Source organism: Callorhinus ursinus, unplaced genomic scaffold (assembly GCF_003265705.2).
Source record: "Callorhinus ursinus isolate GAN/ISIS: 27379988/994484 unplaced genomic scaffold, GSC_fseal_2.0 scaffold11, whole genome shotgun sequence".
Classification (NCBI taxonomy): domain Eukaryota; kingdom Metazoa; phylum Chordata; class Mammalia; order Carnivora; family Otariidae; genus Callorhinus; species Callorhinus ursinus.
The window spans coordinates 6,573,934-6,590,478 of NW_027397073.1; the positions used below are offsets into that span (position 1 = coordinate 6,573,934).

The 16,545-nt window shown below is 41.1% G+C and overlaps 1 pseudogene; it reads left to right on the plus strand.

The window, feature by feature from the left end:
* Positions 1 to 1,603: 1,603 nt before the first annotated feature.
* LOC141373658 (dnaJ homolog subfamily A member 1 pseudogene) lies at positions 1,604 to 2,791 on the plus strand (annotated as a pseudogene).
* The last annotated feature ends 13,754 nt before the right edge of the window (positions 2,792 to 16,545 follow it).

Sequence of the window (16,545 nt, forward strand, 5' to 3'; positions counted from 1 at the left end):
GTATTCCCTGGATTCCTATTACCAGTCACTGTGTAGATCAGGGACAGATCAGCGGTGAAGAAATAGCTTGCTGCAGCCACCTTCTGACCTCCATTATGCATAAAGCCATTTAGCCACAAACAAAACTTTTGTTAAAAAAAAAAAGTGAAGGTCTGAACAGAGCATATATGCGGAAGAGAAAAACAACAGACAAAATAGCTCCCAGCCCCTACAGCCTTGGAGGAAAATATTGTTTGTGCCTCTTAGTATTTCCATACCGTTCGTCTCATTGGCAAGAGGCACCCTGTGGGAACAGACCATCTCCGCTCCATTTCTGCTCCAGCCCTCCTCTCTTGGTCTACATTTTGCTGAAGGTTTGGCCTCTGGTTATTTTGGCACAGACTGAGAAATGAAGGGGTAGAATCTGCATTTATGTCACAATTTCAGTACTCTGAGTGCCATTTTCACATTTGAAATATTAAGTATATCAAATGATCTCTGAAAAGGGGAGACAGTCAATGACAGTCTACTTTTTACTTTTTTGGAAGATCTGCAAACCCAATCACTCGCTCATACACACGCGTTCACTGCAAACTTAGGACACAGAATGAAAGACAGGTGTAAGAAGGTGGGAAATTCTAGAAGTTAAAAACAAAACCTTTGTGTATAACTTTAAACGAGCTACCTTCCCAAAATTAAGCTCAAGTTAAGAGATACAAGTTTGGGAATGTCTCCAAGAAAGTGCCAAGTAAGCTTAGAAACTAAAGCAGGTTGGACTCAAAAGAACTGTTCTCAAAATAACAATAACAACAACTACTCCGCAAAGCAAAGGTATCCAATTTACCCTCCCAGGTAAGGAATACAGAGGTGATATATGTTATTTTTTCCAAACTTGCACATTTTAGGATTACTTAGTGAAGAAAATAAAATACAAAAACTGGTCTAGGGGCGCCTGGGTGGCTCAGTCAGTTAAGCCTCTGCCTTCGGCTCGGGTCATGATCTCAGGGTCCTGGGATCAAGCCCCACGTGGGGCTCCCTGCTCAGCGGGGAGCCTGCTTCTCCCTCTCCCTCTGTCACCCCCACTCCAGCTCTCTCTCTCTCCTCTCAAATAAATAAATAAAATCTTTAAAAAACCTGATTCTGAAACATGTTAAATGATAAGAAAAAACACCAGAAGAAAATTTAAAACAAAACTTTTTAAATAAGATTTTATTTGAGGGGCGCCTGGGTGGCTCAGTCATTAAGTGTCTGCCTTCGGCTCAGGTCATGATCCCAGGGTCCTGGGATCGAGCCCCACATCGGGCTCCCTGCTCCACAGGAAGCCTGCTTCTCCGGCTCCCACTCCCCCTGCTTGTGTTCCCTCTCTCACTGTGTCTCTCTCTGTCAAATAAATAAATAAAATCTTTAAAAAAAAAAAGATTTTATTTGAATGATACAATTTTTCATTAGTATTCTTCTTCTATGTGTCTGTATTTTCCAAATCCCCTTTAATACACATAGTAACAGGAACTTTCCAGAATGCTCCGTGAGAAGCAGAGGAGTAGTGCCTGCCCGAGCTGCGATCAGCAGGGCGTTCCTTCCCGCTCCCCCGCACTGGCCTCAGCCTCCTCACTGGCTAGAGAAAATGGCGAACGAAACCATTCACTATGATGTTGTGGGGGTCAAACCCAACGCCACCCAGGAAGAACTGAAAAAGACTTACAGGAAACTGGCCCTGCAGTACCACCTTGATAAAAATCCAAATGAAGGAGAGAAGTTTAAACAGATTTCTCAGACTTATGAAGTACTCTGATGCAAAGAAAAGGGAATTATAGGGTAAAGGAGGAGAACAGGCAATTAAAGAAGGTGGAGCTGGTGGTGGTTTTGGCTCCCCCATGGACATCTTTGATATGTTTTTTGGAGAAGGAGGAAGGATGCAGAGAGAAAGGAGAGGTAAAAATGTTGTGCATCAGCTCTCAGTCACCTTAGAAGATTTATATAATAGTACAACAAGAAATCTAGTTGTGCAAAAGAATGTGATTTGTGACAGATGTGAAGGCCAAGGTAGTAAGAAAGGAGCGGTAGAATGTTGTCCCAATTGCGGAGGTACTGGAATGCAAACAAGAATTCATCAGATAGGACCTGGAATGGTTCGGCAAATTCAGTCTGTGTGCATGGAGCACCAGGGCCACGGGGAACGGATCAGTCCTAAAGATAGATGTAAAAGCTGCAATGGAAGGAGATCATTTGAGAGAAGAAGATTCTAGAAGTTCATATTGATAAAGGCATGAAAGACAGCCAGAAGATAACATTCTATGGTGAAGGAGACCAGGAACCAGGAATGGAACCAGGAAATATTATCACTGTTTTAGATCAGAAGGACCATGATGTTTTTACTCATCTAGAAGAAGACCTTTTCATGGGTATGGACATACAGCTGGTTGAAGCACTGTGCAGCTTTCAAAACCCAGTATCTACTCTTGACAACCAAACCATCACATCACCTCTCATCCAGGTCAGATTGTCAAGCATGGAGATCCAAGTGTGTGCTAGATGAAGCATGCTAATTTATCACAGACCATATGAGAAGAGTCCCCTAATCATTGAATTGAAGGTAAACTTTCCTGAGAATGGCTTTCTCGCTCCTGATAAGCTGTCTCTGCCAGAAAAACTCCTACCTGAGACAAAGGAAGTAGAATATACTGATGAAATGGACCAGGTAGAATGGGTGGGCTTTGGTCCAAATCAGGAAAGATGGTGCCATTACAATGGGGAAGCATATGAGGAGGGTGAACCTCATCCTAGGGGTGGTGTTCAGTGTCAGGCCTCTTAATGGGGCCAGTGAACAACACAGCTGACATTTTATATGTCGTAGTGAGTGAAGGAAGGACTATAATCATAGCTCACTACTCGCTATTGTTTTTAATATTCAACTATCGTAGTGTTTTAAAAGTTAAATGAAGAATAAACTCAAATACAGAAGCTCAAAAAAATACACATAGTAACATTTATAAAGAGATTTCCAAATCTCCTTTAACACATATAGTAACATTTATAGTGGAAACAATTTATCATATTTTAATATCTGGGATTTTTCTCTTGCCCAGGTCTTGAAGATGTTTGGAGAGTGTCATGGCCTGAGTGTCTGGGTCCCCCTCCAATCCATATGTGACGGTCACCCCCAATGTGACGGTGTTTAGAAACAGGACCTTTAAGAAGTGATGAGGTCATGAAGGTGGAGCCCTTATGAATGGGATTAGTGCCCTTACAAGAGAGCTCCCTTGTCCTTTCTGACTCACATTGTGAGGACAATGTGAGATGGTTGTCTATGAACCAGGAAAAGAGCTGTCTCCAGACTCAGAATCTGCAGGCACCTGATTTGGACTTCTAACCTTCAAAACTGAAAACAAAAATTCCATTATTTAAGAATTATTTTTTTAATTTCTTAAAATTTATTTGAGAGAGAAAGAATGAGTGAGAAAGCACCAACAGGGAGAGAGAGAGGCAGACTCCCCACTGAGCAGGAAGCCTGACCGGGGGCTCCACCCAGGACCCCAGGATCATGACCTGAGCCAAAGGCAGATGCTCAACCAACTGAGCCACCCAGGCGCCCCAAAATTCCATTTTTCCTAAGCTACCCCCTCTATGGTATCTTTGTTGTAACAGCCAGAACAGACTATAAGAGAGAAGATTTTATAGTAAAAATGAGATTGATTTTGTTATTTATTTATTCATCCATCTTACCAAAAATAAAAGTATCCTCTTTGAAAGTAATTCAGTATTGAAATGAAATAAAGTGGATACAAAAAGATAGAATCACCAGCCCAATTTTTTTAATCCAGAAACTTCACAAATGCAACTAACAGCCTTATAATGACAATGGCATCTACTGATAAAGCTCAATTTTCTGGATGGAAATTAAAAGCTCCATAAGCCTGGGGAGGTTTATTTTCTATGTCCCTCTTCTATTATATTGGCGTCATTGTGATCATCACTAAACTGGTAGTTGCTTTGCTCCTTCAAAGCTCTCACTAGAAAAAAAAAAAAATTCTCATCTATTTCGTAATGAGAAGCCCTCAATCATTAGTCAAATGACCATATTCAAAACCTGTATTTTCCACAAAGCATACTGCCATTTTAGCATTTTCCTTGATAAAGGATCTGCTTCATGATATGCCTCAGACTTCAAGCTATTTTCTTGTTATACACTTTTTAATGTGATCAAGGCTTCTCCTTGTAATTATTTCTTATGCTGTTGTAATTTTCCACTGGTCTTTTTAAATTCCAGTTGGTGTGGGGTCTGATCGCACACCTGATCTTCCAGGCACTCATTCATTTTGCAGTAACCCCTGGGCACCTTACTTCTCCTGACTTTCTCTTCCAGGATATTTTTTATTCTTGCTTTTTGCATCACTCTACATGTTGCTCTGGAATGATTTATCATCCTTGTTGTTCTTAGGAATCACTTTTGTTCTAATTGCAAAGCTAAATAAATTGCACTCCTTCACTGTCACTTTGGAGAATTCTCTTTCAGTTGAACATTTATAATTATGGCCTAGAGAGCTCCTAAAAATTAATGTCAGAATCACTGCATTTCAAGAGTATTACAAAGCTGTGTGAGCACAAAGATCTTTTTCATATATAAAAGCAAACCTCGGACATACTACAGGTTCAATTCCAGACCACTGCAGTAAAACGCCTATCATGATCAAGAAAGTCAAATAAATTTTTGGTTTCCCAGTGCATATAAAAGTTTGCTGTAGTCTAGGAAGTGTGTAACAGCATTTGTCTAAAAATGTACACACCTTAATTTAAAAATATTTTATTGCTAACAAATGCTAAGCATCATCTGAGCTTTCAGTGAATCGTAACAATCACAGGTCACCATAACAAATATAATAATAATGAAAAAGTTTGAAATATTGTGAGAATTACCAAAATGTGACACAGAGCCTCAAATAAGCAAATGCTGTTAGAAAAATGGTGTCCCCACACTCCCTCCGTGCAGAGCTACCACAAACCTTCATCTGTATCTGCCCAGTGCACTAAAATCACGTGCAATAAAATGATAGCTGTAAAAACCAACAACTGGCTAATTTTACTCCTATAATGTAAAGGTTTTTCCATATGGTTCAACTATTTGGACTCTGCACGACTGTCTCATTCTCAACACCATGAAAGAAGTGGACAATGGTCAGACCACACATAAAAATTGAAGTCTAGCCTCCAGCCTACAACAGCTACTCCAAGAAACCAACCCACTCTCCGCAATAACCAATCCTGAAAGCTAGCCTACCATCTGCACATCAGACTTGTAGGAAGTCAGACCATTATCTCGAGCCACAGTCCAGGAAACCAAACAATAACCTACCTGCAGTAACCCACCCTAACTAGACAGGACTTGATTCATGACTGACAGCTACGCCAATTGTTGAGACCAGTCAGAGAAAGCCAAATATGCACATGGAACCAATCACATCAGATGCTTGCTTCCAGCTAGCCCACCTGCAGCTTCCCTGGGGCTGACACCCTCCAAGGAGGGCACACGGGGAGCCTTCCCTTTTTTCCTATAGAGCATCCCCACTCCCCTGCCTGCCTCTGAGTCTCTGCTAAACCCAAGTGATGGTGGCTGATCCCCTTGTTAGAACTGGAGCAAGCTCTGAATAAACAGCCTTTGCTTATTCTCATTCAGGTGGTCTTCATTTATATTCAACCTAACCTTCACAAACCCTGGAAGAGCTTAACTTTTAGATATAATGTAGAGGCTAACATGCCCACTTTATTTACTGTTTTATTATTCCTAGAGGGGTAAGGCTCAAACTTCTAAGTTTTGCTACATATTTTCCATCAAAGTCACACTTATTACAGTGGCTTTGTACTTGACACAAAATAATTATTGCCTTTTTATCTGAGGGCTTATATATTTACAAACTAATCTTTATTGAGTGTTTGCTCTGTGTGAAACACAGATAAACAAGATGTGATTTTAACATAGATGGTCAGAGTCTGATGCCATCAACTATTTCAGTGAGTGTCACCCTATCACTTTTGCATGTCCAGTTGAGTACGACGCAATAGGAGTGTTATATATCTAACGGGAAAGTGTGGGCTTCTCCTCGGGTTCCCACCAGCTCCCATCTGGAAAAGTGGTTGAGGAAAATCAAAGTAGTGTAGCCCTCCACACTGAGTTAGGGCTGACACCTTAGGACCCTATCGAGATGGTTCTGGTTTCTAGAAATAGTAGTCTAGAGAGCCAAGTTGAAAAGAATCAGATCACCAGGGGCTTGATGAAAACACAGAACTCTGTGTCCTTAACAGGAAGCTTCATTTTTATCCTAGGCAAATATAGGACTTTCCTTTGGACTACTAGCTAAATCTCTGACGGCAAAGCCTATATCAAAGCTCAGAACTGGCTTAAAAGAACAAGAGGAAAGCCCTTTTGTACCTGTAACTTTTCCCCTCTAACTTCCGCACAATGTTGGTTGTTCCAGAGTGGACCCCGTTCCCTTTGGTGGCTCAGCAGCCCTTCCTCTGCTCACTCAGAAGTCAACGGAAAGCCCCATGGGGAGTATCACTGTCCCAGGAATTAACCATGCTGTTTTCACTCCTGACTGAACACATGCAGATCAACGGTTTCCGATATAGAACCGGCAAGACCTCTTCCGCCATACCCCAGCTTAGTTATTCCACCATTTGTGAGAAAGGACAACTTCTCCATCGACGGACACACACAGTTGAGGAGAATACTAGAGCAGCCTTGCAGCAGAAGCATCAAAGAACAAGCAGCATAACAATGAGGTTGAACCAGTCTTGAAAAAAACAAACATGACAATTAAGAGGAAGAGTTATCTGGCAAACTAGCGTGCAGCTCAATAGTGGGGATCTATAAGGCACAGGAGTTCCGATGGAAGAGAATTACTAATCACCCCATGTGCTTGGCCCACTTATTTGTTTTGGTCTCTTTTTAACCCAACAGGAATGCAAAATCCCTGTGTGGTGTGGCTGCCGAAGAAAACTCTTAGTCCTTCTCATCGTGTGTCATGTAGGATGTTTTCTTTCTTTTTTTTTTTTTTTTCTTTTTCCCCAAAGCTATACTTCCAGGAGCTCCTACTTCTGGCTACCTAGCTGAAAAGGAATATTTGTAAGTCTCAGTTACAAGGCCCAGCATGAGCATTCAAGAATATGCAAATTTCAGGCCCAAACTCCTGTGTGCTTGTCAAGCAAGGGCATCAAATTCACACCAGAGTCTGATTCTAAAATGAAAATATTATACAAAATATTTCGATTACCCACAAACTCATACAACTCTTTTGGAGGTGAATCTATGGAGAATACCTAAGTGATGGGTTTCCTAGTCATTAACACAGAGTTAGAAGATATATCCAGGAGATTTTTATTTCTTTTTTTTTTCTCCTTCTAGATGAATGACAGTGTCTCCTATTTTTCAAGGCTGCTGGGAAGAATGCAACAGGTACCCTCTGGGACTCTTCCTCCAACCTTTAATGTGACCCACCTCCCTGTGGCCTTGTTATTAGTTTATGCATGTAGTAAGAAAAAAAAACTTCTGAGATATAAAAATCAGGGCATGGACATTGTTTAAGATGATACATTCACATGTACATATGAATCCTAATTTGAAGGACTGAATTTTATATTCCTTATGCCCATGAAGTGAACTAGAATGAGACATTCATGAGCCCTCCAGAAACAAATAAAGAAACTCATCTTAAAGTCACTTCCAATCTCATATGAAGTGTGATTTCTAACCCCATCATTATAATGACGAGAAGTTGATTCAAACTTCCCTTCTGCTAAGCCTGCACCAAAGCATTTTATATTCTTCCAGATTCTTTATAGGCTTGTACTTGGTAATTAATCCCCCAAGTGTAATATAAAGGTAGGCTCATACAAATATCCAGTCTCCTAGAAACAGTCAGCTGAGGAGGTGCTCCAGGCAAACAGATCAGCACGGAGCACTGGACTGGGAGATGGGAGCATGGAGCAGGGCAAAATCAGCCATTCTGTTTCCAGAGAAAGCAGAATCCACTGGCTAAATTTAAAATGGTCAAGAAACTTTATTGCCAGATTATTTCCACAATGTAAACACTATTAAAGGAAAAGAAACAGGAAACAAATTCAGTTCCAGTGTGAATGTAAATAAGAATCATGGGCAAAATCTGACCCCCTAGTCCTGGACTCATAAACCTCCCCTGTTTATGAGGACAAATGCCCCAGGCTGGATGACATCCAGGACCAATGACACCACATAGGCAATTGAACAGCTTCCAATCCATGACTCTTGTTCACTTTTTTGGGATGAGAATGTGTGGTTAAAAAGACGGACTTCTGAAAATTTTGCTCACACCAAAATTCTTCCCATAAAAGCCACTGTGAAGCTGGGGAATGATGATCTTGGGTTATTATCAGTGAATGACTCCTCAAAAGCTGGAAAAAGTAGATTCTTTTAAAAAGCATGTGTTCTTTGTAAATTTTTTTAGAATCCTAAGAACCAACTAATATAAAAATTAACATGCTAAAATAATAGCAGTTATATGAGTAGAAGAATTGTTAGTAGATCAAGTATTTACTGATAATCACAATCTCATCACTAAATCATGTGTAAAGGGAACAGTTTTGAAATGTGGTTGTCATCACGCAGTTTCTCATCCGGAAAGAAAACAAAACATTTATGAAACAGTAAAGATAGCATGAATACCTTAATTGTGTCAATAGACTGGGTCTTTCCAGAGAAAAGGGAAATTGTTAAGGAAAAGGGTTTTCAGGCAAGACATTTGTGAAGGAGGCTAGAATTTCAGCTAACTCTTAAATGGTAAAATATAGAGAAACATTCTAGCTCTGAAGAATCACATGAATAACACTGAAACCATAAAAATGGTTGGGTACAACATTAACAAAAGGAAAATTGATACCATTCCTTATACTTGCAATAGCCACATGAACAATCCAACAAAAAGTTCCATTCACAAGAGCCATAGAATTTTTTTTAATTACAAAACACTTATGAATAAATTTCTCAAGAAATGTGCACGATCTTAGAGGGTAGCATTCTGAAATGTTTCTGTGGGACCAGCTGAATTAGTAAAGCAAGAAAGCCATTCCTCTATGAAGTGACTCAATACCAATATTGCTAATCTTTTCTCTTAATTTATATATTCAATGCAAATTCAGTAACTTATCCTAATGCTTCCAGAACTCTTCAAAACTTGACAAGCTGATGCTAAAAGATTTGTAAAAGAAAAATACAACTTGAATGGCATAAAATTTTGACAAAGGAGGGGATTCTTCCTTGATATAAATAAATCTATAGGAAGTTAAACAGCAGGAGTAAAGGTGTCACAAATGATGGATAAATCAATAGAACTAAAGAAAATATTCATAAACAATCCCAGTTATTTAGGGCTGAAAATATTAAAAGGTGGCATTTGTGGGAAAGGACGTACTACTCAATTTGCCCATGCAGTGTTGGAACAATAGGCTATAAATAAAAAAAATACAAAAACAAAAACTAAATTTAGATCCCTGCATCACATTAGTCACATTTCAATTCTCATCATATTAAAGAGCTAAATGTGAAAAACAAAACTCTGGTAGCAGAGGAGAAAACAGGGGTATTGCTTATAACCTCAGGGAAAACCAGGAACTTGCCTTAAACAGACACAAAGCAGACAAGCAATAAAGGGAAAATGGATAAATCTAACTACATAAAAACTGTAATCTCCACCGCAAAAGAAAAGCCCAGTTGGGGAGAAAAGATTTACAAAATATGACACACACAAAGAACTATACCCCAAATTTTAAAACTCCAGAGGCTTCCCCATCCCCCTATCATCATGCCAGTATGAACACAGCTCATAAATCAGCAAGGATCTTTCCTTCTCCTCCTAGACATCCATTTTCAGGGATACGAGGAGACTCACATAAACTGTAGACCTCAGATGACAGGTAAGCACTGGAAAGAAATCCTGAGATAGGATGGGGGCAATGCAGAAGGCAACACAGCTCAGACACCAGAGACGTTACACTTCCAAAAGCATAAACACACACTCATGGCAAGGGTTAGACCCCATTTTAGCCACCATGGTTGTGAGATGTAGATTGAGCTGAAAAAAAAAAAAAAAAAAACAGGCCCCACTGGATGCAGTTTTGTTTCAAAACCAGATGAGATATGGCTACACAGGAGTCATATTTTCCAAAGCAGAGGGAAAGAAAAGAAACTAGAATGGAATTCTGCACTCGTTTATCTAATATCCCACAGGAAGCTTGCAAGTAGGTGGTCCAGGAAAGCCCAATTCATTCAAAGGTACATAAAATGCAGGGAACTGGCAGGGATCAATGCAAAGATGCAATAATGGAAAATAAAAGATATATTTAAATTCATTATTAACAAATGAATAACACTCACCAGAAGAAGAAAATATTGCTGCCAAAGAAACAGAAAAATCTGAACCAAACATTGTATGATGATTTTAAAATATAACAACCCCTGAAATGAAACCACAGACATACAAACCTTACACAATTAGAGATGTTATACAACACACACACACACACACACACACATGCATGCATGCACACACACAACAAAAACACAAAGAAGCAGAGACCTCATAGTAAAATACTTTTTAATATCTATAAAGCCAGAAAATATATAATATTAAAAAAACTAAGCCCAAACTTCTGTCATATCAATAAGTATAAATGAGCCAAACCCAGCAACTTAAAAAAGAATGTTTTTTGGCTCTAAAACAAAAACAGTTGTATATGAAAGGAAAATCTAAAGGGAACTGGAAAGATTGAGCATAAAAAATAAAAACAAAAATGAAACAAAACCAAAGAGACAGAAAGAAAGTGAGAAAGAAACTGTGACCTTATTAAGAGAGCCCATGAAATACAGAGCCAGAAACATAGCAAGATCAAACAAACAAAAAAATAGTAAAGCAAAGACTACTATCAATTCCAAAAGGTACAGTTCAGCATGAAGACAGTTTAGGAATATCTATGCTCCAAATAGCATGGTGCCAATATCTATACAACAAAAAATACAGGAGATACAAGGAGAAATAGGCAGAAATAAGCTAGTACTAGAAGATCCTAAACCAAGTCTAAAGCCTAACATGAGTAGATAAAAATAAGTCAGTTTTTAAATGATTTAAATAACATAATCAGTAAGTTATATCTAACCTATATAGAAAACCCCAAAAACAGCGAAGACACCTTCTAGTCAAATACTTCTGGGCAATTCATAAAAGTTAGCTACATATTTCACCCCAGTGACATTCAGTCAAAAAGCACCAAACTGACATCCATAGTTTGGTAGGTAGATTTGGGGCCCCAGTGACCGTTGTCATGTCCATGGCCAGAGATGTCATTTAGATTATTAATCAACTGACCTTAAAGTAGGAAGAGCATCTTGGAATATCTGAGTGGGCCCAATGTGATCACAGGAGACCTTGAAAGCAGAGTTTTCTCCCTGCTGGGGAGGCAGAAGTCAGAAACAGGCAGACAACATCCTAAGCTCGAGGAAGACAGGAACCTTGCTGGCTCCAAGATGGAGGGGGCCACAAGGAAAACCCTAGAAGAAAGTTAATTCTGCCAAGAACCACTGAGGTTGGAAGAGGACCCAAGGTTTCCTCTGGCCCGTATTTTGCTTCCAGCTCTGTGAGACCCTGAGCAGAGAAAGCAGCTGGGCCCCAGCGTGGTTGCCCTTTAGAACCAAGGTCATAAACGAGCACTGCCTGAAGCTGCTGGACTGAAGGTCATTTATGAAACAACAGAAAACCTCAGCTCAAGAAGTAGAGTTAAACCTGAACATCACAGGTGGGCAGAACATGAGAGTACAATAAGAAAAATAATGCTCTCTCAGATTTTAAATAAAAATATACGAAGATTTGTTTGGTTGTTCAGCTTCATTTATTTTGTCCTAAATCTATCGCCAAATGTATGGGTACTCTATAAATTTGAAAAATGGATTGATCTTTAAATGAGCTAACAAGGTTTTCTCTGAATTTGTATCTGCAAGTACTTGATAGTGTAGGAAATATTTCATCCAAAGAAGTAAAATATCAATAGCAATAAAGAGACTTGTCTTTTTCCCCCAAAGAGTCAATGAAAACTCTAAGCAGTGATTCATTTGACCACTTTTTACAGTAAAACGCTGCCAAAGTCAAAACAATTACAGTTGACCAGCATCTTTTACTCCCATTTAAGTAATTGCCCATACACACACGCATCTCAGCAATCCTGAGTAACACCTTCCGAATCTTCATACTTTTCATATTTGAATGAGCCTCGCATTTCAACCAAGCTATTTCAGCCATTCAAAACAGTAGGAGTATTTATAGTCCTGATGCCTTCAAAATTTTAAGCCCACCACACTACAGCATACCCGTTTGGTAGTTTCATGCATCTGTGATATTTTTAGAGAACTCAGACTGAGTTTAGACTTACAGATTTAAAGGATAACTGTACAACAAGTTAATTTAGCTTTTCAAAATATCCACACAAATAGACTCCATCAAAAGACACTTTCCTCCACACTGGATTCTGACTCTTCTCACACATATTTTCTGAAGAGCAGGTGCCCAGGAGATTTCTAACAATGGCTTCCCTTGGATTCGTTTTCATAGCAATGATTCATATTTAATTAATGCAACTCAATCCTTTCTTTTTAAGTTTTGTCCTCACATAATGAGCCAATTTGTTACCTACTCATTTGTACAGTGCCTTTTTTTCTTACACAGAAATGCTGACATAGATATTAGATCCCAAGCAGGAGAAGAGGGAAAAATACTTCCTTTTGATATGAACATTTCAACTCCATTAAACAATTAACCAGAGCCAACTTAAAAAAAACAGAACAACAACAACAAAAAAAACATATGTTTTAAATCATCTGGTAGTGATGACCAAAAAATGGAGGAAAGTTTACAAAAACACAGAAAACAAACAAGAATGACTAAACAATACAAAATAGCAAGTTAATGGAAAATGTACCCTAAGTGTGGATATTTCCTAAGTTGCTGAACGTTAAAGAATACATCAATAGCTCTGAGTGGCTCTCGATTACTGAGCTTACTTGTTGATAAATCATTTCTAGTTGTCCCGTGACTATTTACACAGTTGTGTTCTGGGAGAGCCACAGTTGTACTTTCTTTGAGTATGTTCTCAAGAAATGAAAATCACACTATTCTGTAGATGTATTTTAGATTTTCTTGGTACCCTAGTCTAGATATTTAATTCTTTCTTGAGAAAATCAGGCAGGTAGAGTACTTGGTGTCTAATAAGCACTTTGTAAATGTGTTAAATAGATGAATCTAATAGACATTCTGTGATTCTGACATCCATAGTCACAGAATTTAATATTAATTAAGAATACCTGATCAAGAAATGATGCTATCACCTTTTTTTTTTCACACAGTGGAATCATTCAGGTTGGCAGGGGTGGGCACGTCTCCTCCGTTCTAGCTGTCTCCTGAATTCCAGAATCCCACAGTTGTGTGTGTTTTGCAAAGCTGTGCCATCCTGGACAAAATGGAAGTAGCTACCATCTTCCTGTGAAGAGCATTGTGCCCGTGACCATCAACAACACACAGAGTTAGGTGGGTTGAAAGCACTGAGTTTATGGCTTCTTGGAAGGATACAGAATTCCAAGAATAACTTGAAGGTCGATAGAGCAGTCCTCTCAGGATTTCCTGATCCCGCAAGCCAATGGGGCTTACCAGAGTGTAGCATATGCACTAAACCAAAGACAAGTGTATGCTGCTGTGTCCTCAATGGCCGAAACACACCTGAGAGCCAGGTGGTGAAGCCACACTGACCTGCCCAGCAGTCCTCGAGACCCACTTGGGGAATTTGTGCTGTCCAGCCCTCTAATATCCTTCAGGTTCACTTGACTAGAGGTCTTATTTCCCAGCATGATGACCACTGCCAACTAGAGGACACAGGGAAGCTCTATGATATCTAAAGCTACAACTCGCACCTGGCCATTTTATCTCCTCATGCCAGGGGTCAAGACAAAAAGGCCCCTGCGCTGCCCTCGGTGCTCTCAACCCAGTGAACTGTCCCTTGCTGCAGCCAATCCTGGCAAGAGGAAGAAAAGAACACAGCTCCCCTGTCCGAGCCCCCAGGGATAAACCTGGGATCATTCCACCTGTGCAGGGCAGAGCAGCCAAAATTTTGCCTAACAGTGAAGGAAAGGAGAATGGGCACAGACAGGAAGCTGGTTATGTCCACTACACGGACCCAACAGCAGCTGCAGCAGTGGGTTCTCTCGTGTCTTCTACTGCTGACCCAGTTGTACGGAGTCATTTTGGAGACTGTAGCTGGTCACCACTTTGCAGGGAATGTTGTGACTCTCAGAAGGGTGGATTTCCGTGGTGCACAGGGGCTGTGCTGGGACGCCCCTCAGATACCATGGCAAGTCCTCTCGGCCTACCTCCTGCCTCAGCTTCAGTTGCAGATACTGTTGCATGCAGCCAGCTGTGCGCAGGTACAACCAGCAGTGCCTTGCCCTAAGCCCACGGTGCATGCGCTCCCTCCTGACCAGGGCTTTGAGGGCCCCCAGCAAGGGGCAATAGCTCCAAAAATACCTCTGACTATTTCTACCAAACTCAGAGAGCTAAATATATTTTGCAGTTTCACTCGGTGTCATAGGAGGTAATCAAAAGTTATTGCAAGCCTGCCAAACTCTGCTCAAGATGCTGACCTGACGCGCCCAGACCCATACCAGAGTGCTCTGTCAGCGGGCCAGCCCGGGACATTGCTGGGACAGGAACAGAAGGAAACGGCCTCCCCGCGGCGCAGGACCTGGCAGAGGGAGCACTGTGTGCAGGCTGAAAGGCTTTCATCGGCATCTCATTCTGGCCTTTGCTGACCTTCTCCATTTTTCCGTTAATATGTCCACTCGAGGGAGGGGGTTTGTACTAGATTTGACAGGAGACAGGAAACCTACTAAAACCTTTCGCTAAAGCCATTTTCAGGACCAATGAGAATGCTCCTCCTATGAAGTTCTGGATGAGGGGCCCTCTCAGGATTGGACTGACGGAAACAGTATTAGACAGACTGAGCTTGAGCACCCTACACCACCTAGCTGATGCCCCCATCCCAGGAAGCAAAGGGCACCCGGACAGCTGGAGACGCGGATAAGGGGCGTGGCCAGCGTTTAACTTTCTCCCCGAGACGGGCTCTCTCTTTCCACAGAGAAGTGGCGGTGAGCTCCCTGGGCAGACCCAACCCTAGGGGGGCATCAGGGCTTCCGTCCCAGGCCTGAACTCCTTGTTCCTGCACCAGCCATGCCGGTGCTGGTCACTGCGAGGCCATCCTGCAAAACGAGTACAGAAACTACTGATTTCTTCCCTTGGGCACTGCCCCACATTATTGGAATTAATTCAAGCCCCAAGTGGCAGAGGATGTTAAAACTAAATGCAAAAGCTGTGCCTTCTCATCCAAAAGTTCCCAAACAAGGAACTTATTAGAGGCCATTCACCCCTGCACCTGCTGGAGTGTGTGTGTGCCTATTTGCCATCCTTGGCACCAGGCAGGGAGGGCTTTGTCAACACTCTCACCGTGACAGATGGCTTTATTCGCCATGTTCATGGGTATCCCAGCCAAGAGCAAAACGTGTCCACAGCAGGCTGAATCCTCTATGAAAATACCTGTCAGGCTGTGAGTTTCCCACATAAATCCACTCAGCTCAAGAGAGAGACAGAAAGCATTTCATTTGACAGCGTTACCGAAACATCTCTCCCATTTCAGGGGTCAGCAAACTACAACCCATGAGACACATCAGGCCTGTTGCCTACGAGCAAAGAAAGGTTTTTAAATTTTTAAATGGTTGAAAAAAATGAAAAGATTTTGTGATGTGTGAAAACTGTATGAAATTCAAATTTCAGCGTCCATAAATAAAGTTTTATTGGATCACAGCCGCATTCATTCATTTTCATACTGCCTAAGGCAGCTTTCACACGACCATGACAGAGATGAGGAGCTGCAAAAGCTCGAAATATTTATCATCTATCCTGTTACTGGTTGAACGGTATCCCCAAAAATTCCTATGTTGAAGTCCTAAACCCCCGTACCTCAGAATGTGACTGTATTGGGAGACAGGGCCTTGAAAGAGGTGATTAAGTTAAATGAGACTGTAGGGTAGGCTCCAGTCTAATTGGACTGGTGCTCTTATAAGCAGAGATTTGGGTAGACTGGTGTCCTATTCAGAAAGACTCAGGGGAAATGCAGAGAAAAGCCCCATGTGAGGGCACAGCAGGAAGGTGGCCATCTATAAGCCAAGGAGAGAGGTCTTACGGGTAACTGAACTGACCAGCACTTTGACCTTGAACTTTCAGCCTCTAGAACCGTGAGTAAGTACACCTGTTGTTCAAGTCACCCGGTCTGTGGTATGTTTGTAGCCCCAGCAAACTCATACGTTATCCCTTTGCAGAAAATGTATGCTGACCCCTGTCTAAACCATGATATCTTTCACACGTTCACCTGTGTATTCAACCATACAGTTCAGTATGTCATCGGGGTCCCCAGAGAGGACAGGCCTGATCCACTCCATCTTCTTCCAAG